General features: G+C 39.9%; 1 protein-coding gene across 3 annotated transcripts in view; it reads left to right on the top strand.

Annotated features, from left to right (window-relative positions):
• The first annotated feature begins 2,471 nt into the window (after positions 1-2,471).
• The window catches only part of ASAH2 (N-acylsphingosine amidohydrolase 2), a 98,940-nt gene continuing 76,087 nt past the window's right edge, over positions 2,472-25,324 (top strand). For 2 of the 3 annotated variants that reach the window (XM_079138297.1, XM_079138299.1), the window contains exons 1-2: positions 2,472-2,617; positions 23,299-23,411. The gene's annotated coding sequence lies outside the window, so the exon portion shown is untranslated. The remainder of the gene's footprint in view (positions 2,618-23,298; positions 23,412-25,324) is intronic. The other variant, XM_079138298.1, reaches the window with a different exon arrangement.

Raw genomic sequence — 25,324 nt, 5'->3', positions numbered from 1 at the left:
TGTCAAAAAAAAAAAAAAAAAAAGAAAAGAAAAGAAAGAAAGCACCACTTTACCCCAGTACCTGCCCTCCACCTTACAGATTTGTCTCAGTCAACAGTCAACAAAGGCTATTATATAAGGTCCATAAAAGGAGCTCAGACTCCAGGTGGAATAGGGCAACTCCTTATTTAAAAAAAATTCAAGACCATAATGAAAAAGGATCAGACAACTCAGAGATGAGGTGGAATGATCAGAGAATGCTTCTTGAAAAACATGGACCCTGTCTTAGGTCCCGAAGGAGGGTGTTCCTCTTATCTCCTGATATGTCGCAAACTACCCCAAACACAGTAGCTTAAAACAAGAATGATTTTTATTTTCTTTATAGCCTATGACTTTGTGGGTCAGCAAGTTGAGCAGAGAGCTTGGCTGGGTGAGACATTTGTTCCATGTAGCACTGACGGGGACCACTAGTGGTACTTAGCTGATGGATGGGTTAGTTTGGATGGCCTAAGATGTGTCATTTGCATGTCTACTACCCTAGTAGGATGGGTGGAAGGGGTGGAAGGATGTATTTAGTTGAGATGATGACCAAAGCAACTATATATGGTCTCTGCAGAGTGGCAGCTTTGGGATTTTCAGACTTCTTAGGAGGTAACTCAGGACTCTAAGAGCTAGTTTCCCAGGACACATAGTGGAGGCTACAAAGTCTCATGTGACCCAGTCTCAAAAGTCACATTGTATCACTTTTTCATTCTCTATTGCAGTTATGAGTAGACATAAGCCAACCCAGATTCATAGGTGGAAGATATAGATTCTACTTCTTGCTGAATGAAGTGTCAAAGAGTTTATAGCCATGCTTTCATCCTAGGGAGATACAGAGGAGTAGTTGGAAAAATATTTTGGGGGAGATTAACAGTTGAAATGGGGTGAGAAAGATAATTTAGGAATTGTAAGGAGACCAGGGTGTCTGTAGTGAGAGAATGACCCAGAGAGATGTCAGAGAAAGGGCTTAGGCTGGAACAAGTGTGAATACCCCATTAAGGAGTCTGAGCTTTGTTCTGGAGACAAATGGTCTTCAAGCTGTCATGCTTATATATACCTAAAGGAATTTTTAAAAACACATATTCAGGTTGATGTACAATCTCTTCCCCCTCCCCCATAATTTAAAAGTAATTGCGAAGCTGAACAGTGTTCCTCCATGTGTTTGTTTGCTTTGATAGAAACTTTTCACTTTATTCCTGTGCCTCCAAGTCACTGTGGATCTCTTCCTCCCTGTCTGTGCCTGGAACCTGGAGAATCATACACAGAAAAGGTTGTATAGACCAGGAGTGGAAATGGAGCATGTCACTTCTACTCACATTCCATTGTCCAGATTTCAGTTACCTGGCTACCCTGCCTGTAGGGGACACTGGGAAAGAGAAGGGAACAAAGGTTTTATTGAAGAGCTAGTGATCCTTGTTACAGAACATATGGAAAGCACTCAGCACATTTGCTGGCCTATGGTAAGCCTTTGACCTAGTAACTGCTGCTATTTTCAGCACCATTACTATTATGCACCCAGTCTGTGTGCTGTTCTACAGGTGGATGAATTTGTACTCCCTTTTCTGGAGCTTCTAGGCCACTCAGGTAGATGTACTTCAGGCAAAGGAGACTCCAGAGCCTTGGAGCCCAATTAGTAGCTAGTAACTTCAGCAGGCAGCCCTGTGGCTCTAGTCAGCAAGAAGCAGAGAATCAACCCTCAGTTCCCACAGGGCTGCATGTCTATTTCATTCCTACTTTTGAGAATTCAATTTTTACCTAACATTTGTTCTGCACCTGCCTGCTTTGACTCTCTTGTAAGTTTTTTGGTGGACTCTGTTATGGCCTTCAGTACACCAAGCACTTGCTCTAGAGTTAAGTTTTGCCCCTTAAGCTGCTTTGCAAAGTGGCCTACCAATAATTGCAGAAGTGGCTCCACTCTTTAGGAATTCTAGGCTTCTGAACCCTACAATGTCGATACAGATTAAAACTGAGGCAAAACTGCGTTGACTTTTGATTTTGTCTGGGAAGGATACCAGGGAACACATAAACAGTGTTTTATTCGCTTCCCCAAACTAAGAAGGTGATTACACGCAATGAATTTTCTTCATCTAGTTGCAGTCTCTGTAGAAAAGTGGGGGTACTTCCTTTCCCAGAGTTTGACTCCTTCATCCAAAATGTTCTTAACTTACATCTCCATGCTGATTTGTTCTGTCAAGTCTCCTTTCATTGATGTGTAGTTGATGTGGGGGAAAAGAATTGGATGTTTTCCAAATGAAAGAGGACAAGCAGGTCAGTCTGAGAAAACGAATAACTGCTTCCCAGGCTGTGTTCTTGCAGGATGCAAAATGACAAACTATAGGTGACCTTCCAAGGATGGTGCAAGGGTTCGTCCATCAGCTGGCTCAGGAGGGGTGCGTCCTGACTGCTGCATGAGTCAGCACGCAAGTGGTTAAATTGGTGAGCCTTGGCTTTCCTGGTTAGAGCATCTAGCCTCCAAGAGTTAACCTGCAGCACTGCTTAGAAGAGCAGGGGCAGAGGATACACAAGCGTCCCGGAGCTCTGGCTTGCAGGGGAATGACATGCGGTTTTGAACAAGCAGCTGCCGCAGCAGGTCTGGGTATGTAGCTTTGCTTTGATTGATAGTGTTTTGTTTTCTCCCGAGAGAACAAAGCGATGGTTGTTCATGTTTGCAAACAAGATCCCTAGGACATTGAGAAAGAACAGATGTTTATTAGCCTGCTGTTTATCATGAAAATAAGTAATAGGGGAGCAGGGGAGTAGGGGAACAGATCCTTCATCCTCATTTCTGTTTCTTATTGCAATGGCAATTTTTAAAAATTTTATCTGGATTCTAGTAGGGTATAGTCAGGTCATTTGAATGTCACAGTTACAGTGGAATTCAAAAGATATCCTTTTGCAGTTCTTTCTGAAAGTCTTCATAATCTGCATTCAGAGATATGGATTTAGTTTGAAGAGTTATTTGTTGAATTGGTGGAGCCAAGTGGCAGAAATTCATTTTCTTGCCCCATTTTGGAAGGTGAGATTCAAATCCTTAGACTTAGCAAACTTCTCCAAATGTAACATATGCCCGAGTGAGAGGAGCATCATCTTGGATGTGGCCTTTTTTCTTTCTTATGAGCTGAGTACTTCAGTCTTGGGTGTATGCAGTGTGACCTGAAATAACCTTCAGAATACCAGCACTTCTAATGAGTCTCCTAAATTGGTTTACCTGGGCCTTCCTGTCACATTGGATATCTTTCTCTATTTTGTCAACTAAATATATATATATATATCTGAGACTCAGAATAAACTAGAACTACCTCCAAAAGATTTGGATTTGATGGAATTTTCAAAGATAAAAGGAATTAAGTAAAGTTTGTCTTGATCTCCTCCTAGCTCCATTTTGGTACTGCAGTATGAGTTACAGGCTGACTACAGGATATTGGTGACTTTTTTTTCCCAGTTGGTCCACCCGGCAGATTTAAGATATGGAATGTTGCTAACCAGGCTTAGACCCTACTTAACAAGTTGCTGCTTCCCAGCACAGTGATCCAAACTGGTATACATGTCTTGGAATCATCCAAAATATTTCCTCATTGGTATCCAAATATTCTTTTTTATTAGCCTGGATTTCCAACCAATGGGAGAGTCTTTTGGTCAGCAAATTTCTCTTTGAAAAATGCAAATGCTACCTTAAAACTTGAGTGACTATCAATCATGAACGCCTTCATATAAATTAGTATAATGCACCTGAAGACATGAAAGTTTGCTAAGGTGAGGGAAAGGTGGTAAGAGCAATGAACAAAAGAGACCTGGGCAGATGCCTTAGTGGTAGCCAATGAAGCCATTTTAAGGATGCTGAGTCCTGGGAAGAGGGCAACTGGGAAGGGAAGACAGGATCTGGAGAGCACTGCACACAGTGGTAAAGACAAAGGTGTTGAAGACTTCCAGGGCCACATGGAATAGTTAGCATCTGAGGGAATCAATTTCCAGATCCTTAATTTCCATTTGAACTCCTTTACTTCACACCCAGTGACTCTCACTATGAGGCATTGTCCCCAAGTATCATCAAAGGAATCATACAAAGGAATAATTTCAGAACACACTGTTCCTGAAGAACAGCATAGTAAAACCCAGGCAAGAAGCAAGTCTGATCTCATCTCTTGTCCAGGCCAAAAGCTCTGGGACTTATCTTTCCCACCGTTTCAGAAATACAATTAAGGAGTGAGAAGATTATCCTGGGGACAGGGTGCATGTATGAACACATTTTTAGGAAGTAAAAAATGAAATCAGATATTTCTTAATAGCATGCTGATCTGGTTGCCTGATTTGATAATGAAGTTGGTTTGGGTAATTATGTTCTGTGCCAGATATTTCTGTAAATTTAATAAGTTGGTTCTGCTGTTCAAGGTTTGGGCCGAAGTACATTTAAATTACGTGTCCAATATATAGAAAATAAGATAAAACTTTTGCAACTGCTAAAGCTTGTTTTATTTTTAATTTTTTTAAGAACAACTAAGCAAAATAAAATTCTGGTTTATTGTTGGATGTCATTGTTTCACAAAAACATCAAACAGACCAAAAAATTAACAGGAGCTTCATAGACAAGAAAGAAAGAAAGAAAGAAAGAAAGAAAGAAAGAAAGAAAGAAAGAAAGAAAGAAAGAAAGAAAGAAAGAAAGAAAGAAAGAAAGAAAGAAAGAAAGGAAATTTTTTGTCTTTGGCCCTTTTAACTATTTCATACAAACAAACTACTTTTAGTACAGCTAAAGTACTATACTACTTGGAATAAGATTAGTTTTGTTGTTGTTGTTGTTTACAATTTTTTCTCCTTTGAGATTATAAGAAACATGATCACACCCCAAGTAAAGTCAGAGGTAGAACCAAAAATGATTTGAGGGCTGGTTTGTTCATCCGAGATCATTAAGAATGGCTGACCCCTAACAACATGTACAAAAACATAAAATGTAAATAAAAATATAAAATTCTCTTTTTAAAAGTGTTTTTAAGAAAAACAGGAGGGCTTTAAAATTTTTTTTTAACCCCTCCCCTGTTGCACATTCACATTGTGGTTTTGGCTGGATGGTGAGTGTGTCATCTGAGGGTGGCACTGTCTGTGTGGTGGGGATGGGGCTCTCTGCTATGAAGGTGATCCCATATAGATAGGTCATGGTGGCCTTTCATTTATTTATTTATTTATTTATTTTTTAGTTTAATCTCCATCCTCTTCCTCACCATCACCTTCTTCCATCCTCTTCCCCTCCTCTTCCCCCTCTCTCTTTCTCCCTTTCCTCACTCTCCTCCTCCTCCTCTTCCTCAATGCCCTGCTTCCCATTTTCCTCATTAGCATTCCCATTTGCAGGGGCCTTCCTTTCACTTTCTCCCCAACTTCCTTCTTCTCCTTTACATCCTTGGTGGTGATCTTGGAGTGAGTGTCCACGGCGGCTTCTAACATGGTGAAGTGTACCAGTGATCTGATGCAGTGGGTTAAAAAGAAAACTAGAGTTTAGGGATCTGACAATAAAGCTGCTGGAGTCTGACAGAGTTGGTTGTGGTCAATCAGCAACAGGAGCTGGACCCAAGAACAATGCAAAGATGGCTTTTCAGAGCAGTTAGTGGGGCTGAAGAATATAAATAAGTTTTAGATATCATCTTTTAAAATTTGCAAGGGAGAAGATGATATGAATATTCTTTTAGGGACAAAAGCTTGCAAAGGCTAGTGGTGCACATTATCCTTGAGAACCTTATTCAATAGGATGAGCCTCTGACCTCAGACTGCTGCAGTTGGCTCCTGGTCTTTGCCCCAATGTCCTTCTCTTGTTCCCCTCAACTCTAGAATTCCTTTTCAGAATCCATACAGCTTCTTACATGGATCAGCTGGTCAATTTCTTTGATATGTATAGTAGTTGTCCAGTGCTTTGAAGACAGGATGTGCAATGGCAGAGGCATTTCCAAAGACAAGTGTTTCGGAAAAGGATAGCTTATTCACTAATGTATTCATCAGATGTATTTTGGGCCCTTATAACCTGTCAATGTGCATGAATCCCTGCAGTTGGATTTAAAAGATGTGAATTCAAATCCTATGTTTACAAATTATTAGCTCTTTGAGTTTCCTTGAACTTTGGTTATTTTATTTGTAGCACTGGAATCCTGTGTGCCAACCTCTGGGATAGTGCTAAGAAGAGAAAGGAATAGGATGGGATTGTAATACCAGATTGTTTCATGGAGACACACACCTTAAATGGCACCAGGATAGGAAAGTGTATAAATTTAAGAGGAAGACATGGATTAAGCAATTCACTGTTAGAGGGATCACCATTCTAATACATAATACCTTTCAAACACTATGCAGTTCACATGGCAGTACTTTATGCTTCCTCTCAGCTTTCCTTCCATGGTTCTGTGAGCTATTTTCTTGGTAGGAGGATGCAGAGAAGAATGGCCCACACCAGCACTTCTGCCAAAGTAAAACAGCTGAGATGTTAGGTGATGCTTGGAAACCTTGCCACGTGGGTTAATGCAAAGATTCCAGGAGCTAGTTCTGAAAGTTCTTCCAAAATAGCTCCCTTCCAAGGCCTTTCTGTAGTGAGACTTTGCCACTCTCTCCATTTTCCTCTCAAAGAAGAACCCACTTCTTTGCTGACAGGCAAGGTCAAGTCAACAGTAAGTGAGAGAAGTGGAGGGCACATCAGATCTCTAGCGCAAATACAGTGCAGAAAGGAGGGAAAGAACCAAGCTAATCTGGATCATCCCTCTGGGCAGGCACCGAAAGTTTAACTAGCATCAGAGTAGAATATGCATCCCTAAAAAATGATAAAGAACCACTGACTTGGCTAGTTATCCATTTATAGAATCAAGATTTTGAAACTGGATTTGACTGTCAGGGATCATCCTAGAGAGAAGGAAATTCTGTCACTCCAGGTCCCTGTAGCTTCTCTAAGTGGTGCCACTCAAATGTCTTCCCATTCAGCATGAGCAAATTTAACCCAAATCCCTCCAGAAAGGTAGGGCCCCCAAAGAGTTGTATCTAGGATTCATCAAGGGTTCTCCTCACACCTTACTAAGAACAGCTTCATCCACAATAAGACATTTGAAGAGCAGAGAAGGAATTGATCAAGGTTGAGTCATTATCAGATTAAAGCAGCCATTGAAGCCACAAGGGGGCAGAGCGGATAATGGCACTGAAGAGACTGTCAAGAAATGAGGTCCTTAAGGGCCTTGGGGAATCTTCTAGAACTGTCTTCAAAATTATTTTTATGGTTTTATTTTTCTTCTTCTCCTTTTTTTTTTTTTTTTTTTTTTTTTTTTTTTTTTGGTGCTGGGAATTGAACCCAGGGCCTTGTGCATGCAAGGCAAGCAAGCACTCTACCAACTGAGCTATACCCCTAGCCTTTTATTTCATTGTTACCTACATTTCCTAATTGCTCTTCTAGACTGATCTGGGAGGAAAAGCTGACATAAAGAAAAGTCTCCAAACATATCTATGACACAAAACAAATCAGACTTCTTGTTCCACATGGCCTGCCAAGGGCACATTGTAATCTGCGACTATACTTGGGAAATGCCCCATTTGTAGTTTAAGGGATGTTTTGCACAGTGACAGTGGTGTGTTGGAGATAGCTCATACTGGCTCATCAGAGCCCATTGTACACAGATTTTCCCAGCTTCACTTTCAGAAGCATCATCCTTGGTTGCTTGAAATCAGCAATGGCAGGAGTATTTATACCACCGAAATTGGCAAATGTTATTCTCCAAGGCTTTTAATTCCTAGAGAGTCAGTTTTTAACATTCAGCAGGACTCCACTGACAGTACTTGTTGCAGAAAATTCTTCAATAAAAAAATAAAGTGCTATTTTAAGACATTAGAAAAAAATGATCTTAGTAAAAAATGACTGTATTATTGCTAGAATATTATGATAAGCCCAAGATTCATTTTTGCTCAGGAGGATATCTAAGAGTTTGCAGATGGGAAGTACTCTGGCCAGACAGGGTACTACTTTCCAGGGCAGGGTACTACTTTCCTAAATGCTCAGACTTGTGGATTCTACTAATGGATTCATATAACTTCATCTTTATGATACTGTTATTAATAAGAGGAAGAAACTTATAAGGAAATCTTTGGGTCAAAGTAAAGAATGTTCTAATCCTTTTCTAGGTCATTTACTGTTCTTCTATTAAGAAGTGGGAACAAGAAATTTGTCAGGTTGGGGGCTGAGGGTATAATATAGTAGTGGAGAGTGTGCTTTGCAAATGCAATGCCCTGGTTTGAGATAAACTCGATTCTCCACTTCTGGTAGGTAGGGCCTGTGCAAGCTGCAGGCCTATGCCTCTGAGAAAACCTGTGTTGGCAGCTAATCATAGCAGGAGATGCCTACCTGCATCAGCTCTGAGGGTCGCAGTTGGCAACCTGGATTCTTCTTCACTGCCATCAAGTGGCGTGTTGCAGCTCTAAATGGTGGGCTGCACACTGTGGTGTTGCAATAGTCTGCAGAAGCTCATTGCCAACTTCTTTCCAGGTTCTTTTCTTGCAAATCTGAAGAATGACATTCATGGGACAACAGAAGGCAAGAGTAAAAGGAGTAGGATTTATTAAAGTGTGAAGAACCGAAATAGAATCCTCGCAGGGCCAAGAGGGGACCCAATAGCCAATTACCACCTGACTGTGCTAGTCTAGGGTTTACATAGCACTTGGCTCAATACTGCTGGTCCAAATCTGTGCTAATCAGGGTTTGTAAAAGTACTAACACTATTGGTAAATCCTTGAGTCTGAACTTCCATTCAGATCTGCCCCACTTCTGTTTTCTCCCCTTTAGGAAGTGGGAAGTTGAAGTCATCAGATCATGGATGCTGGGAGCTCCAGACAGCAGTGCTGTGTGGAGTGGGTGTCTCCAAGAGCTGTGACTTGTGCTTACTACCTGCACTCCAGCCCAGCTGGGCCACCTCTTTGCAGCTCTGGGACAAAGCTTGGCTTCATCTTATCCCCAGTACCTAAAGAAAAAAAAAATCTATCTCTAATGTGGAAGGTCACTTTTTTTGAAGTCCCTCTTCCAAACCTCATATACTTGGAAAGAAGGTATGACTGGCACCCAAAGCAGGTTAGCTGTATGGCCAGGATTACCTTAGAGATTGGGAAGCCACTAAGAATTCCCATTTTGGCAGGCATTCATTCATTTATAGGTCCTTGAAGTTGCTTGTCAGTCATTCTAAGCCAAAGGAAATTTTCTTAGGGAATGTGAGAATTCCCTATGGATCATTTGTGTCCAAGAAAAAATATTCATTAACACTTGGTAAGAATAGCTATAACAAAACACATAATTATGAAACAATCATAGTTAATAATTGAGTTTATACAATGTGTGTTTCTCACTTAATCCTCACAACAACCATAAGAAGTAGATAATATCATCTCTGTTTTACAGATGAAGGAATGAACACACAGAGAAGTTAAACGACTTCCTCAGACTAGAGCAGTGCTTGGATTCGAACCCACCAAATCTCAATTCAGAACCCATATAGTCTAAATTGCAATTCTTTGTTGCTTTCTGAAATGGGAATGACTTAAAATTCAGCTTCCCTGAAGCTGGGAACATGGGCACCCATTTTTATTGCATAAAAAACGATACTGAACTAGAAGTGGCAGAATGATGAATTTTATCATTTGATCAAGTCTTTCACATATTCATGAAGTCAGAACTTCAGAGAGAGTGAAGGTTGAAATATGGAGCAGGATACTCTCCACTCCTGCAGTCATGGCCTAACAGCATGTATGCAGGGGTCATCCTAGTTAAGAAAAACTTAACTGGGGCTAGGGTATGGCTCAGAGATAGGGTATGTGATTAGCATGTGCAAGACCTGGGTTCAATACCCTGCACCAAATTTTAAAAAGTTTAAAAAAAGAAAGAAAAGAAAAACCTAACTCCCTTCTTCACATTTTTTATTGGTGCATTATAGTTGTAAGTATTGATAGGATTTACTGTTACATATTCATACATGCACACAATATACAATGTAACAATATAATTTGACCAATATCACTACCCTGTACTTCTGCCTCCCTTCACACCTCCCATCCCTTGGTCCATTTCCTCTACTGATCTCCCTTTGATTTCCATGAGTTCTGCCCCTGACCTTTTTTTCTTTTTTCCTCTCTAGCTTCCACATATGAAAGAAAACATATGACCCTTAACCAGGGTTTGACTTATTTTGCTTAGCATTATGGTCTCTAGTTTTATCCATTTTCCTGCAAATGATGTAATTTCATTTTTCTTTTTGGCTGAATAAAAACTCCATTGTGTATATATACCACATTTTCTTTATCTATTCATTTATTGATGGACACCTAGGCTGGTTCCATAGCTTGACTGCTGTGAACTCTGCTGTCATAAACATGGGTATGCATGTATCACTGTAGTAAGATTACTTTAATTCTTCAGGATAAATACCAAGGAGTGGTCTAGCTGGGTCATATGGTGGGTTCCATGCCTAGTCTTTTGAGGAAACTCCATACTGATTTTCGTAGTGGTGGTACTAATTTGCAATCCCACCAACAGTGCAAAAGTGTTCCTTTTTATCCACATCATCTCCAGAATTTATTATTATTTGTATTCTTGATGGCTGCCATTCTGACTAGTGTGAGATAAAATTTCAGTGTAGTTTTGATGTAGATTTCACTAGTTGCTAATGATGTTGACTTTTTTAATGTATTTCTTGGCCATTTTTATTTCTTCTTTTGAGGAGCATCTGTTTAATTCATTTGTCCATTTATTAATTAGCTGGGTTATTTGATTTTGGGGTGTAATTATTTTCGAATTCTTTATATATTCTAGACATTAATCTGCTGTCAGAAGAGTAGCTAGCAAAGATTTTCTTCCATTCAGTAGGTTTTTTCTTCACTTTCCTCATAATTTCCTATGCTTTGCAGAAGTTTTTTCTGAACTTTTGGCATTATTTTCTGAGATCTAGGGGTCCTATTGTGAAAGTCTTTGCTGTGCCTTAAAACTGGAGTGTTGACTCTCCTTTTTCTACTAGGGGTTGCATCATTTCTGGTCTAATTCTAAGATCTTTAATCCACTTCAAGTTGATTTTTGTGCAGAGTGAGAAATAAGGATCCAGTTTCATTTTTCCACATACAGATAACCAGTTTCCCCAGCACCATTTGTTATAAAAACTATCTTTTCTCCATTATATTTTTTTGGCACCTTAGTCAAGGATCAGATGACTGTATGTGTGTGGGCTTGTCTCTGTGTCTTCTATTCTGTATCACTGATACATATGTCTATTTTTATGTCAGTACCATGCAACTTTGAAAACCAAAACTCTTTCAATGCAATTTTTACCTTCCTATTGTAAGTTCTGCCAGGACTCTTGAACAATGTAATATTTTTATGGGAAATAAGAAATGGGCTTCTCTCCCATGTGCATTTTTTAATGCTCCTGAGAATCTTAGGGGAAATGTTATATTCATGAGATTCTTGTTTTTGTGGTTGATCCTAAAACTTTATCTTTAGCTCTCAATCTATACTTGGTATTTATACCAAACATTCAGACTTCATTTTCTTCTTCCCTTTACAATCTGTTTGTTTGCCCAAGTTCTCTCTCTCTCTCTCTCTCTCTCTCTCTCTCTCTCTCTCTCTCTCTTTTCTCCTCTTTCCCTCTCCTCTCTTTTGTCCCTCCTCCTCCTCCTCCCTGCTTCAGCTGCTTCTGTTTTGAGTGCTTGTTTTTGTTTTGGCACAGTTCTTTCACAACTTAGAGAAATTGGAGTGCCATTTGGTTCCATCTTTCTTTTACCCCCAACATTAAGCAAGTTCCGAGTCCTACTGACACACATCACACATCCTTTTCTACTACCACTTCCACATCCTACCTTGGTTCTCTTTTCCTCTTAAATAGTTGCTGCTCTCCAGCACAAGTCTGGCAATTAGGTTTCAATTTGCCTATCAGCACCTTTAGAGCACCATCCTAGGAAGAATTTGGAGTATCTCTTTGGGCTTCTTAGGATAAAGTCCCTTGATTGATGCTGCCACAGAAGGGGATAGGGAAGAAGTATTTTTTCTTAGCCTCTCCCTGCCTTATTTCACCCACTTCCGCCAGACAAATTGAAAAATGCAGCTTTGTCAGTCTTACACAGAAATGGGCCCTTTTTACAGCCCTCTCTAAGTTTCAGTTTCTGAGCCTGGCATTTAGCATCTCCAAGCGCTTCCTGTAACTTACATTCACAGCTACATCTTCCCTTTCTCTTCTAAAGAAGCCCACAATAGTGGATCTTGTATCATAAAGGACCAGTGGGTGTGGGGTTTACAGTCAGAGGGCTGCCATTCACACTGACTCCATATCCTGTCTATTCCAGCACAATCAGGGTTTGAATGTGAAGAATGTCCTTAGGATCTTAAAGTATGCAGAGAATAAGATCTGCTTACACAAACCACACTGCTTGCTCTTTATAATTTAGATTTTCCTGCTCCTGTACTTGAGCCATGCTCATCTTTTGGCTCACTTCTTTATCTCTACCTGGCAAAACCATTTTTCTCCCCAAGTTCAGCTTGAATTCTACCTCTGTCATGACACCTGCCCAAGTTTACCAACTTGATGTGAATTCCCAGAGTACTTTATTTAGGATATTTATGTTTAATCTTGCAACGTATTTAGTTTGTGACTGTTTTGTATTTAACATATAAAGAATTGGCAGAGAGAAAGCCCTTGTTTAAAAAAATCTATTTCAATGGGCTGCGCTTATGGGAGTTCTTTTTTTTTTAATTGTAAACAAATGGGATACATGTTGTTTCTCTGTTTGTACATGGCATAAAGGCATACCATTTGTGTAATCCTAAATTTACATAGGGTAATGTTGTTTGATTCATTCTGTTATTTTTTCCCTTCCCCCCACCCCTCCCACCCCTCTTTTCCCTCTATACAGTCCTTCCTTCCTCCATACTTGCCACTCTCCCTAACCCTAACTCTAACCCTAACACTAACCCCTCCCACCCCCCATTATGTGTCATCATCCACTTATTAGTGATATCATTCGTCCTTTGGTTTTTTGAGATTGGCTTATCTCACTTAGCATGATATTCTCCAATTTCATCCATTTGCCTGCAAATGCCATAATTTTATAATTCTTTATGGCTGAGTAACATTCCATTGTATATATACACCACAGTTTCTTTATCCATTCATCAATTGAAGGACATCTAGGTTTGTTTCACAATCTGGCTATGGTGAATTGAGCAGCTATGAACATTGATGTGGCTGTATCTCTGTAGTATGCTGATTTTAAGTCCTTTGGGTATAGGCCAAGGAGTGGGATAGCTGGGTCAAATGGTGGTTCCATTCCAAGTTTTCTAAGGAATCTCCACACTGCTTTCCAGAGATGCTGCACTAATTTGCAGCTCCACCAGCAATGTATGAGTGTACCTTTCTCCCCACATCCTCACCAACACCTATTGTTGCTTGTATTCTTGATAATTGCCATTCTAATTGGGGTGAGATGGAATCTTAGGGTGGTTTTGATTTGCATTTCTCTTATTACTAGAGTTGTTGAACATTTTTCCATATGTTTGTTGATTGCTTATAGATCTTCCTCTGTGAAGTGTCTGTTCATTTCCTTAGCCCATTTGTCGAATGGATTATTTGCATCCTTGGTGTAGAGTTTTTTGAGTTCTTTATAGATTCTGGAAATTAGTGCTCTATCTGAAGTATGATTGGCAAAGATTTTCTCCCACTCCATAGGCTCTTTCTTCACATTGCTGATAGTTTCCTTTGCTGAGAGAAAGCTTTTTAGTTTGAATCTATCCCAGTTATTGATTCTTGCTTTTATTTCTTGTGCTATGGGAGTCCTGTTGAGGAAGTCTGGTCCTAAGCTGACATGTTGAAGATCTGGACCTACTTTTTCTTCTATAAGATGCAGGGTCTCCGGTCTGATTCCGAGGTCCTTAATCCATTTTGAGTTTACTTTCGGGCATGGTGAGAGATATGGGTTTAGTTTCATTCTGTTGCATATGGATTTCCAATTCTCCCAGCACCATTTGTTGAAGAGGCTATCTTTTCTCCATTGCATATTTTTGGCCCCTTTGTCTAGTATGAGAAAATTGTATTTATTTGGGTTTGTATCCGTGTCCTCTATTCTGTACCATTGATCTACCTTTCTATTTTGGTACCGATACCATGCCGTTTTTGTTACTATTGCTTTGTAGTAGAGTTGAAGATCTGGTATTGCAATACCCCTGCTTCACTCTTTCTGCTAAGGATTGCTTTAGCTATTCTGGGTTTCTTATTCTTCGAGATGAATTTCATAATTGCTTGCTCTATTTCTGTAAGGTACATCATTGGGATTTTAATTGGAATTGCATGGAATCTGTATAGCACTTTAGGTAGTATGGCCATTTTGACAATATTAATTCTTCCTATCCAAGAACATGGGAGATCTTTCCATCTTCTAAGGTTTTCTTTAATTTCTTTCTTTAGTGTTCTGTAGTTCTCATTGTAGAGGTCTTTCACCTCTTTTGTGAGATTGATTCCCAAGTATTTTATTTTTTTCGAGGCTATTGTGAGTGGGGCAGTTTTCCTAATTATTCTTTCCAAAGATTCATCACTTATGTATAAAAATGCATTAGATTTATGTGCATTGTTCTTATATCCCGCTACTGTACTGAATTCACTTACGAGTTCTTAAAGTTTTCTGGTGGAATTTCCTGGTTCCTCTAAGTATATAATCATATCATCAGCAAATAGGGATAGTTTGAGTTCTTCTTTTCCAATTCGTATCCCTTTAATTTCTTTGGTCTGTCTAATTGCTCTGGCTAGAGTTTCAAGGAAACCGTAGAATAGAAGTGGTGAAAGAGGGCATCCCTGCCTTGTTCCAGTTTTTAGGGGGAATGCTTTCAGTTTTTCACCATTTAGAATGATATTAGCCATGGGCTTAGCATAGATGGCCTTTACAATGTTAAGGAATGTTCCCACTATCCCTATTTTTTCTAGTGTTTTGAGCATGAAGGGGTGCTGTATTTTATCAAATGCTTTTTCTGCATCTATTGAAATAATCATGTGATTCTTGACTTTAAGTCTATTGATATGGTGAATTACATTTATTGATTTCCGGATGTTGAACCAACCTTGATCCCTGGGATGAAACCCACTTGATCATGGTGCACTATCTTTTTAATATGTTTTTGTATGCGATTTGCTAAAATTTTGTTGAGAATTTTTGCGTCGATGTTCATTAAGGATATTGGTCTGTAATTTTCTTTCCTTGATGTGTCTCTGTCTGGTTTAGGTATCAGGGTGATATTTGCTTCATAGAATGAGTTTGGGAGGGTTCCCTCCTCTTCTATTTTATGGGATACTTTGAGAAGTATTGGAATGAGCTCTTCTTTAAAGGTTTTGTAGAACTTGGCTGAGAACCCATCTGGTCCTGGACTTTTCATTGTTGGTAGGCTTTTGATGACTTCTTCTATTTCAGTACTTGAAATTGGTCTATTTAAATTGTGTATGTCCTCGTCGTTCAGTTTAGGCAATTCATGTGTCTCTGGAAACCTGTTGATGTCTTCGAAATTTTCTATTTAGTTGGAGTATAGATTTTCAAAATAGCTTCTAATTATGTTTTGTATTTCAATCATGTCTGTTGTGACATTACCTTGTTCATTCCAAATTTTAGTGATTTGGGTTTTCTCTCATCTTCTCTTTGTTAGTGTGGCTAAAGGTTTATCAATTTTGTTTATTTTTTGAAGAACCAACTATTTATTTTGTCAATTTTTTGTATTGTTTCTTTTGTTTCAATTTCATTGATTTCAGCTCTGAGTTTAACTATTTCCTGTCTTCTAGTACTTTTGGTGTTGGTCTGTTCTTCTTTTTCTAGGGCTTTGAGCTGTAGTGTTAGGTTGTTTATTTGTTAATTTTTACTTCTTTTATTGAATGTGCTCCATGAAATAAATATTCCTCTAGGTACTGCTTTCATAGTGTCCCAGAGATTTTGGTATGATGTTTCTTTGTTCTCATTTACCTCTAAGAATTTTTTAATTTCCTTCCTAATATCTTCTGTTATCCATTCATCATATAATAGCATATTGTTTAATCTCCAGGTGTTGGAGTAGTTTCTGTTTTTTACTCTTTCATTTATTTCTAACTTCAATCCATTATGATCTGATAGAATACAAGGTAGTAGTGCCTCTATCTTCTTGTATTTGCTAACATTAGCTTTGTGGCATAATATACAGTCTATTTTAGAGAAGGATCCATGTGCTGCTGAGAAGAAAGTGTATTCGCTCTTGGTTGGATGGTATATTCTATAAATGTCCGTTAAGTCTAAATTATTGATTGTGTTATTGAGATCTATTGTTTCTTTGTTCAATTTTTGTTTGGAAGATCTGTCCAGTGGTGAGAGGCATGTTAAAATCACCTAGTATTATTGTGTTATGGTTTATTTGGTTTCTGAAATTGAGAAGGATTTGTTTGACATACATGGATGAGCCACTGTTTGGGGCATAGATGTTTATGATTGTTATGTCTTGCTGATTTATGCTTCCCTTAAGCAGTATGAAATGTCCTTCTTTATCCCTTCTGACTAACTTTGTCTTGAAGTCCACATTATCTGAAATGAGGATGGATACTCCAGCTTTTTTGCTGAGTCCATGTGCATGGTATGTTTTTCCCCATCCTTTCACCTTTAGTCTATGGGTATCTCTTTCTATGAGATGAGTCTCTTGCAGGCAACATATTGTTGGATCTTTCTTTTTAATCTAATCTTCCAGTCTATGTCTTTTGATTGATGAGTTCAGGCCATTAACATTCAGGCAATTAACATTATTGAGATATGACTTGTACTCCCGGTCACTTGGTTCATTTTTAAAATTTTATTTATTTATTTATTTATTTTTTTGACACGACTTGATTCCTCCTTCATTTGACAATTCCTTTAGGATAATTCCTCCCTTTGATGATTTGCTTCTTTGTTTTTCATCTCTTCCTCATGGAATATTTTGCTGAGAATGTTCTGTAATGCTGGCTTTCTTTTTGTAAATTCTTTTAGCTTTTGTTTATCATGGAAGGATTTTATTTCATCGTCAAATTTGAAGGTAAGTTTTGCTGGGTATAAGATTCTTGGTTGGCATCCATTTTCTTTCAGGGCTTGAAAAATGTTGTTCTAGGCCCTTCTAGTTTTTAGGGTCTTGATTGAAAAATCTGTTGATATTTTTATTGGTTTCCCCCTGAATGTAATTTGGTTCTTTTCTCTCACAGCCTTTAAAATTCTGTCTTTATTTTGTATGTTAGGTATTTTCATAATAATGTGTCTTGGTGTTGGTCTGTTGTAATTTTGTTTATTTAGAGTCCTATAAGCCTCTTGAACTTGGTTTTCCATTTCATTCTTCAGATTTGGGAAATTTTCTGATATTATTTCATTGAATAGATTGTTCATTCCTTTGGTTTGTTTCTCTAAGCCTTCTTCAATCCCAATAATTCTTAAATCTGGCCTTTTCATGATATCCCATAGTCCTTGTAGATTCTGTTCATGATTTCTTAACATCTTCTCTGTTTGTTCAACTTTGTTTTCAAGGTTAAATATTTTGTCTTCAATATCTTAGGTTCTGTCTTCCAGGTGTTCTATCGTATTAGTTGTGCTTTCTATGGAGTTCTTAATTTGGTTTATTGTTTCCTTCATTTCAAGGATTTGTTTTTTTTTTTTTTTCCAATATGTCTAACTCTTTATTGAAATGATCTTTTGCTTCCTGTATTTGCTCTTTTAACTGTCGATTGATACGATCATTCAATGCCTGCATTTGCTCTTTCATCTCATCATTCAATGCCTGCATTTGCTCTTTTATTTCATCGTTTGCTTCCCTGATCATTTTAATTATGTACATTCTGAACTCCCTTTCTGTTATTTCTTCTGCCATGCTGTCATTGGATTTTATTGATGTAACATCTAGATTTGTTTGGGGCATTTTCTTCCCTTGTTTTCTCATATTGTTCAGGTATCAGTGGACCGCTAAGATATTGCAGATTTCCTCTATTGACTTATAATGTCCCTGAAGATTTCTAGTATATCCCCTCTTAGCCTTCAGTAGCCTGAAGTCTTGGAGGAAGTTGATAATGCGGTGCTCCACACGGAAGCTGCCTCTCTATGGGTGGTGGCCTTCCGGTGGGATATATTCCCTGCTAGTGGGCAGAGGTGCCTCCACTTGTTGACCAATGGTCATCCAAAGGGGAACTAGGCTGTGGGCTGAGGCAAGGCCTGTTTGGGCCTGTGTCTCTGGTTTTACTGTCCTTTGGGAAAACCTCACCCAGCAGGGAAGACTCACCCAGTGGGGAAGTCTCCCTGGTCAGTTCCCCTCCTAGAGATTCCACTCAATCCACAACTACCGCCTGGGTTGGGCTGCCTTCCTCTGCAACGTTCCCAGGGGCCCAGACCTACCTCCTGGGCCTGGGAGCCTCACCCTTCGCAGACGCATCTCCTTAGCCTGCCTCTCCTCAGAGAATCTGCCTCCTGTGCTGGAACCTTTGCTCTGCCCCTCAGCTTGTCTCTGTGCAGCTCTTCCACCAAGAAGCTGACTAGGTCCTGGGACCCTGCTCTGCACCTAATTGCCTGGCTATGCGGCCCCTCCACTGAGCAGCCACCTGGAGTCCCAGCAACCCGCCACACGCCTCTTCCTCTGGGCAGCCGCCAGGTGTTCTGGTGTGTTTGCTAGGAGTCCAAGCAACTCACTGCGCACCTCCTCCTCCTGCCAACTGCTCGTAGCCCTGGGCAGTCACTCCGTGTCCAAGTGACCCGCTGTGCTCTTCCTCCTCCTCCGGGCAGCCCCCTGGGTGTTCAGGAGCAGTCGCTTTGAGTTCAAACAACTCATCACCTGCCTCCTCCTCTGGGCAGCCGCCTGGAGCTCTGGTGCAGTCACTCTGAGTCCAAGCGACCCACCTCGCTCCTCTTCCTCCTCCAGGCAGCCCTCCCGGTGTTCAGGAGCAGTTGCTCTGAGTCCAAACAGGTCGTCGTGCAGCTTCTCCTCTGGGCAGCTGCCCGTAGCCCTGATGCAGTCACTCCAAGTCCAAGTGACCTGCTGCACTTCTCCTCCTTCTCCGTGAAGCCCCCCGGTGTTCAGGAGCGGTCATTCTGAGTCCAAACAGCTCACCATGCAGCTCCTCCTCTGGGCAGCCACCCGGAGCCCCAGTGAGTTGTTCCAAGTCCAAGTGTCTTGCTGAGCGGCCTCCTCTACGATGCTCCCAGTTGTCTGAGTTCACTGCTCCAGCGGGGGGAGGGGTGTCTCGCCGGGTAGCTCCACTTCACAAAGTTCCCTGTGTTCCGGGACTACTGCCCCATCCAGGACACCTCTCCAATGGGAGAGACTCACCCGGTGGCTTTGAGTTGGTCCCAAGTCTCTCAAAATCTCTTCTTTTGAATCCTGAGTCCTGGAGCAACATGAAATGCAGCCACCCTCTAGTCCACCATCTTGAAACCCCCCATGTATTGGGAGTTCTTGATCTGGCTTCTTTGGGCCACATTTTCATGGTTTCTTACAGAATCTCTTTGCTCCCATCATTCCAAATCACTTGAGCTTCCCAAACTTCATTTTTTCTCTCAGTTATCTTTAGGTCTATGCACATGCCATACCTTCTTTTTTGGGCGGGGGAGAGGGTAACCAGGAATTGAACTGAGGGACACTTGAAAACTCAGCTACATCCCCAGCCCTATTTTATATTTTATTTAGAGACAGGTTCTCACTGATTTGCTTAGTGCCTTGCTTTTGCTGAGGCTGGCTTTGAACTCTTGATCCTCCTGCTCAGCCTCCTGAGCCACTGGGATTACATGTGTGCCCATGCCTTCTTTTCAGGTGAAAAAGATTGCCAAAATGGCCATAGTTCTTCACTCCTCCCTGTAGCCACACTTTCTGCAGTGTAATTTCCAACCCAGAGGTAGAAACCATTTCCTTTCTCCTTGAATCAAAAAGTTCTACTGTGCCAGTTCTGAGCCTGGACTTTAAGAAGACTTGCAAAGTTCCATTTGTTCTCTTGGAAGCTTGCCTAGCTGCCATGTGAACGAGCCCCAGTGAACCTGCTAGAAATAAGAACAGAGACCAAGATACCCAGGGAAGACCATCCTACATTGACTGTTCCCAGTCAGCCTTCCAACCAACATATCAGGTCATTTAATGTATAAGCCAGTCCCAGATCAGAGCTGTCCAGCTAGGCCCAGCCCCAATTGGTGACCCACAGAATCACAAGCTAAATCAATTGTTATTTTAAGCTTTTGGGGTGGTGGTTATATAGCCAAAGATAACTGATAATGCATGTTAATAGCTACCTTTTTAGTCTCAACTTAGACATTTCATCTTTGGCAAAGTCATTTCTGAACTTTATTTCTGGCAACCTTATTTTATAGGATTCCTTCTTATCTATCCCTAGGAGTGGTAATATTCCAGTATTAGAATTACATGGGCATCATCTCTCTCTTACGTTAGATTGTAAGATTTTTGTTTGTTTCATTTTTGAAGCACTGGGGGATCAAACCCAGGGCTTTGTGTATGTTAGGTGAGTACTGTACCACTGAGCTACATCCCCAGCCCAGATGGTAAGGTTTTTGAGGGCAGAAACTTTGTCTCATGAATTGTATCACTTAGTCCAAGTGCACGGTATATGGTACTCTACAGATGCTAAGAAAATGTTTTTGAATGAAGGAAATAATGGATTATATCAGAGGTCACAACTTTTGGACTCGCATATGGTCAGGTTGTCCTGCATTGATTGAAGAGTGATAAAGCTATTTTATTTTGTTTCTTTTGAAATTATTTGCCTACATTTGAAAACTAAGAAATTTGAGCTAAGCATCAGTAGTGCTGACTTTTCATTAAAAATGGGCAGATCCATCAACATTGAACCTAAATTCCTCATGCATCAATATGAGGTAGCTGTTCCCTTTAGATGGGGCACACATTTTCTGGCTGTGAGAGTTGCCTCTCATCCTCATTGTCTCTTCAACACCCACTGTTATTTAGTGCTGTACTCCTGCAAACAGAATCTACAGGTTTCCTTCACGTACTTACCTTCTCTAAAGCACTCAGTTCTTAGGAGAGCTGCTGATAAATGTGCCCACTAGCTTACTTGTGCCTTAAATATGAGTGGATGTAGGCAGCCCTCTCCTTATAGGGCAGCAAAAGTTTCCTTATGATCTCATTTTTCTCCTCTACAAACTGGGTTTGTTTTCTCTCCAGCCAAAGGACTTTCAAGGGCAATTCTGCTTATAATCTGCCTAAACTGGAACAAGATGCTTTTTCTTCCATTGAATAATTTAATTTCGCATTGGCAGTTTTTGTGGTTTGGCTGGAGGCATCCTCACCAGTAGCATTGGCAGACCACACAGGGAACTCATGCCAGTTTTCTGATGTTTCCCCTTTAATTGTGCTCTTTAAACTCTTCATAAAACTGCTACTGGTTGTCTCTCCCTCAAGATGCATCAAAGTAATTTTTCAGCAGTGTGAGGTGAGTTTGGAGGGGTTTTTGCTTTGTTTTATTTTTTGACTACTCCCTCTACTCATAATGGTTGGATCTTTGAAGGAAGAAACCCATTAGCCCATGCAAATTCCATAATTTCTTGAAAAAGAAACTCACCCAGGCTGGTTGATATTCAGCAGGAATGCAAGTCTACCTGTCATTTACCTTGGCATCTGCTCTGATTGGATAGTGCCCAAGCTGAATCAGTAGTTAAATGTTTTGAATATACCCATCTTAGTACTGACACATAGGAATGAAAAAAATACTAGTTTCCAATCGTGTCGTCAGCTCTTTGGACTCATCTGCAAGGCAACAGGCTTGACAACTCAGTCACAGTTCTATGCAACTTGTGTTATCAAATCTCTATGTAAACATCAATGTCATTAACCAATTCAGAAAAACCTTTATCTATCATGGTACAACCTAGGGTTAGCTCATCTGGGCAGCTTAGCCTGTTCTCTGATTAGTGAAGTGAATAGACAGGTTGAACTTGCTCTCTTCCATTAGTCCTAGCTAAATCAGCAGATGCCTCCTCACTTCCAGAGTCCCATGCACTCAGACCATGGATTTATGAGCTCAACCAAGATGGAGTCTGGGGTCAGCACTGTCCTCCTCTTATTTTAAGAAAAGAAAGAAAAACTTTGATTTTGGCAGTGGTTATTAATTTGATGATGCATAAGAGTAGGGTATTTGTTGGCCAGGTTGAAGAATTGAAGTGTTCACTCTCGTTGACTTTTGCACATATCTGAATTAATCCCTTAAAAATATTATCTTTGTATTATGAAAGTAATACATGATCACTGAAGAAAAATTTTAAATTAAAAAATATGATTAAGTAAAATGGAATATATGAGAGAAGCTCCTCAGATCCCACTGACAAAACACTTGAGTCTTTTGAAGTGGGGTAATTTAGCATTACTCTAGTTATCTCTTTGTCTTTGTCTCCCTCTTTATGTTTTCACAGCTCTTTCTTTTAAAACCCTAAGTGGTAATCAGCCAGCCAACCAACTAACTTATTGGGGGAAAGTATTTTCAAATGTTTTACACATTCTACTGTCTTATAGGTTGTTAAAATGACTCAAATTATCCCTCCAACCACTGATTATTGTCCTGGAATGTGTAATTTTCAAAGGAGTCTCTTAGCTTTCACTTTTGTTACCTGTATGCTTGTTTCTAAAGACCTGGATTTTATTCTAATTCTAATTTTTTATGGTCATTAAAGAAAAGAACAATTGTTGGAACTGTTTGTAAATTAAAAGTCTCTGTGATCTGAATGAGCCTGAGTCTCTCCTATCATATAAATGCATGGATTTTATCCTATGTATTTCTTGTGACCAAGAGGCCTTTTATATTTACTCCCCATTTTTTACTCTCTTATGGTTGAGATTGCATGAAATTCGATATTAAATTAAAGAGATTTTATTATTTTTTTGAAAAGTAGAAAAAAACATTTGATTTGAGGTATTTATTAAACTAAAAGAAATTTCAAAAGATTTATAGTTTAAGGACTATTTTCATTAACTGGTATTATATTAGGCAGGAGGGCAGGAGGTTTGCTGTGGTAATAAATATACCCCTTGCTACCAAATCTTAGTTGCTTAACATGTAAACATTTCTTTCTTTGCATTTATTATGCAAAGTCTATTCCTGATCTGGTGGTTCTCTGAGGTCAGTTTCTTTCATGTGGTGACTCAGGAATCTTGCAACCTGGCATCTGGCACACATCTGGGGTTACTATGGTAAGAGAGACATGTGGAACTCACACCTCCTCTCAAATGCCTCAGCATGATAACTTCAGTTCAGAAGTGACGCATGTCACTGCCACCCACAGCCCATTGGCCAGTAACAACCAGAGGGGAAGGCACCACCTTGCCATAAAGTCCATGGAGGAGTGAAGAAGCTGATATGAATGAGTGCTACAAGTTTTCCCCACAGAGACCTTGGGCAAGTAACTAAACTTTATCTCTACGACGAAGGGGTTGGCCTAGATGACTTCAGAATACTTACCTCTTCCTACAATCCCTGAATCTAAATGTTTGATTTCTTTTTGTCATAGCTTTGTTGTTTTGATCACTTTGTGTGCATTATCTTATGGTTATTCTGAGGCTGTCAAGTATATAAATACTAGTAAAAGGCCCTTGAGTATGTTGCATGGCGTATCAAGTTATGCTAGAGGACATGGAGGGCAAATGATCTGGTTTTGAATATATAGCTTGGCTACATGACTTTCAATTGTTTGTTTAACTTATCTATGACTCAGTTTTTTGTTTTTTAATTCAAAGGGAAATTGAGGTTAGGAATAGTGCCATCCTCATAGGATTATTGTGACAACTGAATGAGGCAATTCATTTAATGCTCTTAGAATAGTTTCTAGAACATACTAAGAGTTCAATAAGTTTGTTTCATTTTATTTTAAAAATTATTTTTAAAAGCTGACTGTTCTTCTTGCCCTGGCTTGATAAGTATCTACATGTAAGAGCTCAATAAGTTGTGATTGTTTTAATTATTGTTCTTGTCCTGGCTAGATAAGCCAGCCCAGTGCAAACATCTCTCTCTAATTTACTGACCTATAAAATGGGGTCATGTACACCACCTATAGGTAACCTGGGTCCAAACCTCCAGTCCCTTCAGTCTAGCATTTCATCAACTTTAGCTTAGATACCATCTCTGCCTGGCCCCATCTTGGCTTTAAAACCTGAGTTGGATCTTGCCTTTGGCTCCTCCAAGCTCAATATACCTGTTTGGTTTCCCCCATCTGGATTTCCCTCATAGACTCCTGGTTGGACCCCTGGTCCCTTGGGGAGCTTTCTTACTGCAGGAGGGATCTTCTACCTAGCTTTTACTCCTCAGGAGTTAGCTCTGCCTCTGCCTTCAGTTCACTTTGAGGATTGGTCTTGGCCTCCACAAAATAGAGGGTGCATCAGATAGACACTCAATTTATTAGCTATAACTTTTGAGCCTGGTTATTTCAGATGTCACCTGGTCCTGGCACCATCCTGTATCAATGGCAAACGTATGGTGTTAAGTTCTCCTGCAGGGATTATCCCTACAGATAGTTATTTAAGCAAGAACATTTTCATTCCCCAGACCTGACTGGATTCCCAGCTAACCCCACTGGATCTTCAGGAATTGTCCTTGGGGAGGAGTTAGACAATTGCAGCAAAAGAGAATGTGAGAAATGGTGTACATGAACTCTGGCATAGAACCTGTTGTTCTCCTCCCCTTTTACTTCTTGATTAATCTAATGGGAGATTCTCTGTGCATGGTTGCCAGTGAATTTGCTTCATACAAAGAAGTGGGCAATTTTTACCAGACAGGTTTCCTCTGAGTTTGTTTCTGCCCAACACATAAGAAACTATATGCTTTCATTCCAAGCTCTGCTCAGCCTCTTTCCTCCTTCCCTGCATTGCCCAGAAAAAACAATGATTGAGTCAGGTTGGACTTTGATACAATCAGTTTGCTTTCTGTTTCTCTTATTCTTTCTTTTTTCAATTTTTATCAAAGTATAACATGGTACTTTTCCAACAGGTGCACAGTACAGGTGGGAAATGCTAAGCATCTTAAATTTATGTGGAGGGCAAGAATTACATGAGAAGATATTGTCACCCTGTCCCTGAAATGATGATAAATACAGCTGTAGCCTGCTTTCTCCCAATCTCCCTTTGTAATCTTGTACGGTAAACTGGTCAAATTTGTCAGTGTCAAACGAAATAATTTTTTATCTATGGTTCTGGAAAAAGATGAATCATCAGAGAATAATTTCCAAATACTCTGACAAAGCGCTGCACTATTTATCTAAAAGTGGAGAAATAGGGAGGTTTCACAATTCTAATTTTATCTAGATTTAAAACCCTTTG

The sequence above is a fragment of the Sciurus vulgaris genome (genome assembly GCF_902686455.1).
Source record: "Sciurus vulgaris genome assembly, chromosome: 4".
Lineage (NCBI taxonomy): Eukaryota > Metazoa > Chordata > Mammalia > Rodentia > Sciuridae > Sciurus > Sciurus vulgaris.
The sequence above is the reverse complement of the archived record's forward strand: the minus strand, read 5'-3'. Positions and strand labels throughout refer to the sequence as shown.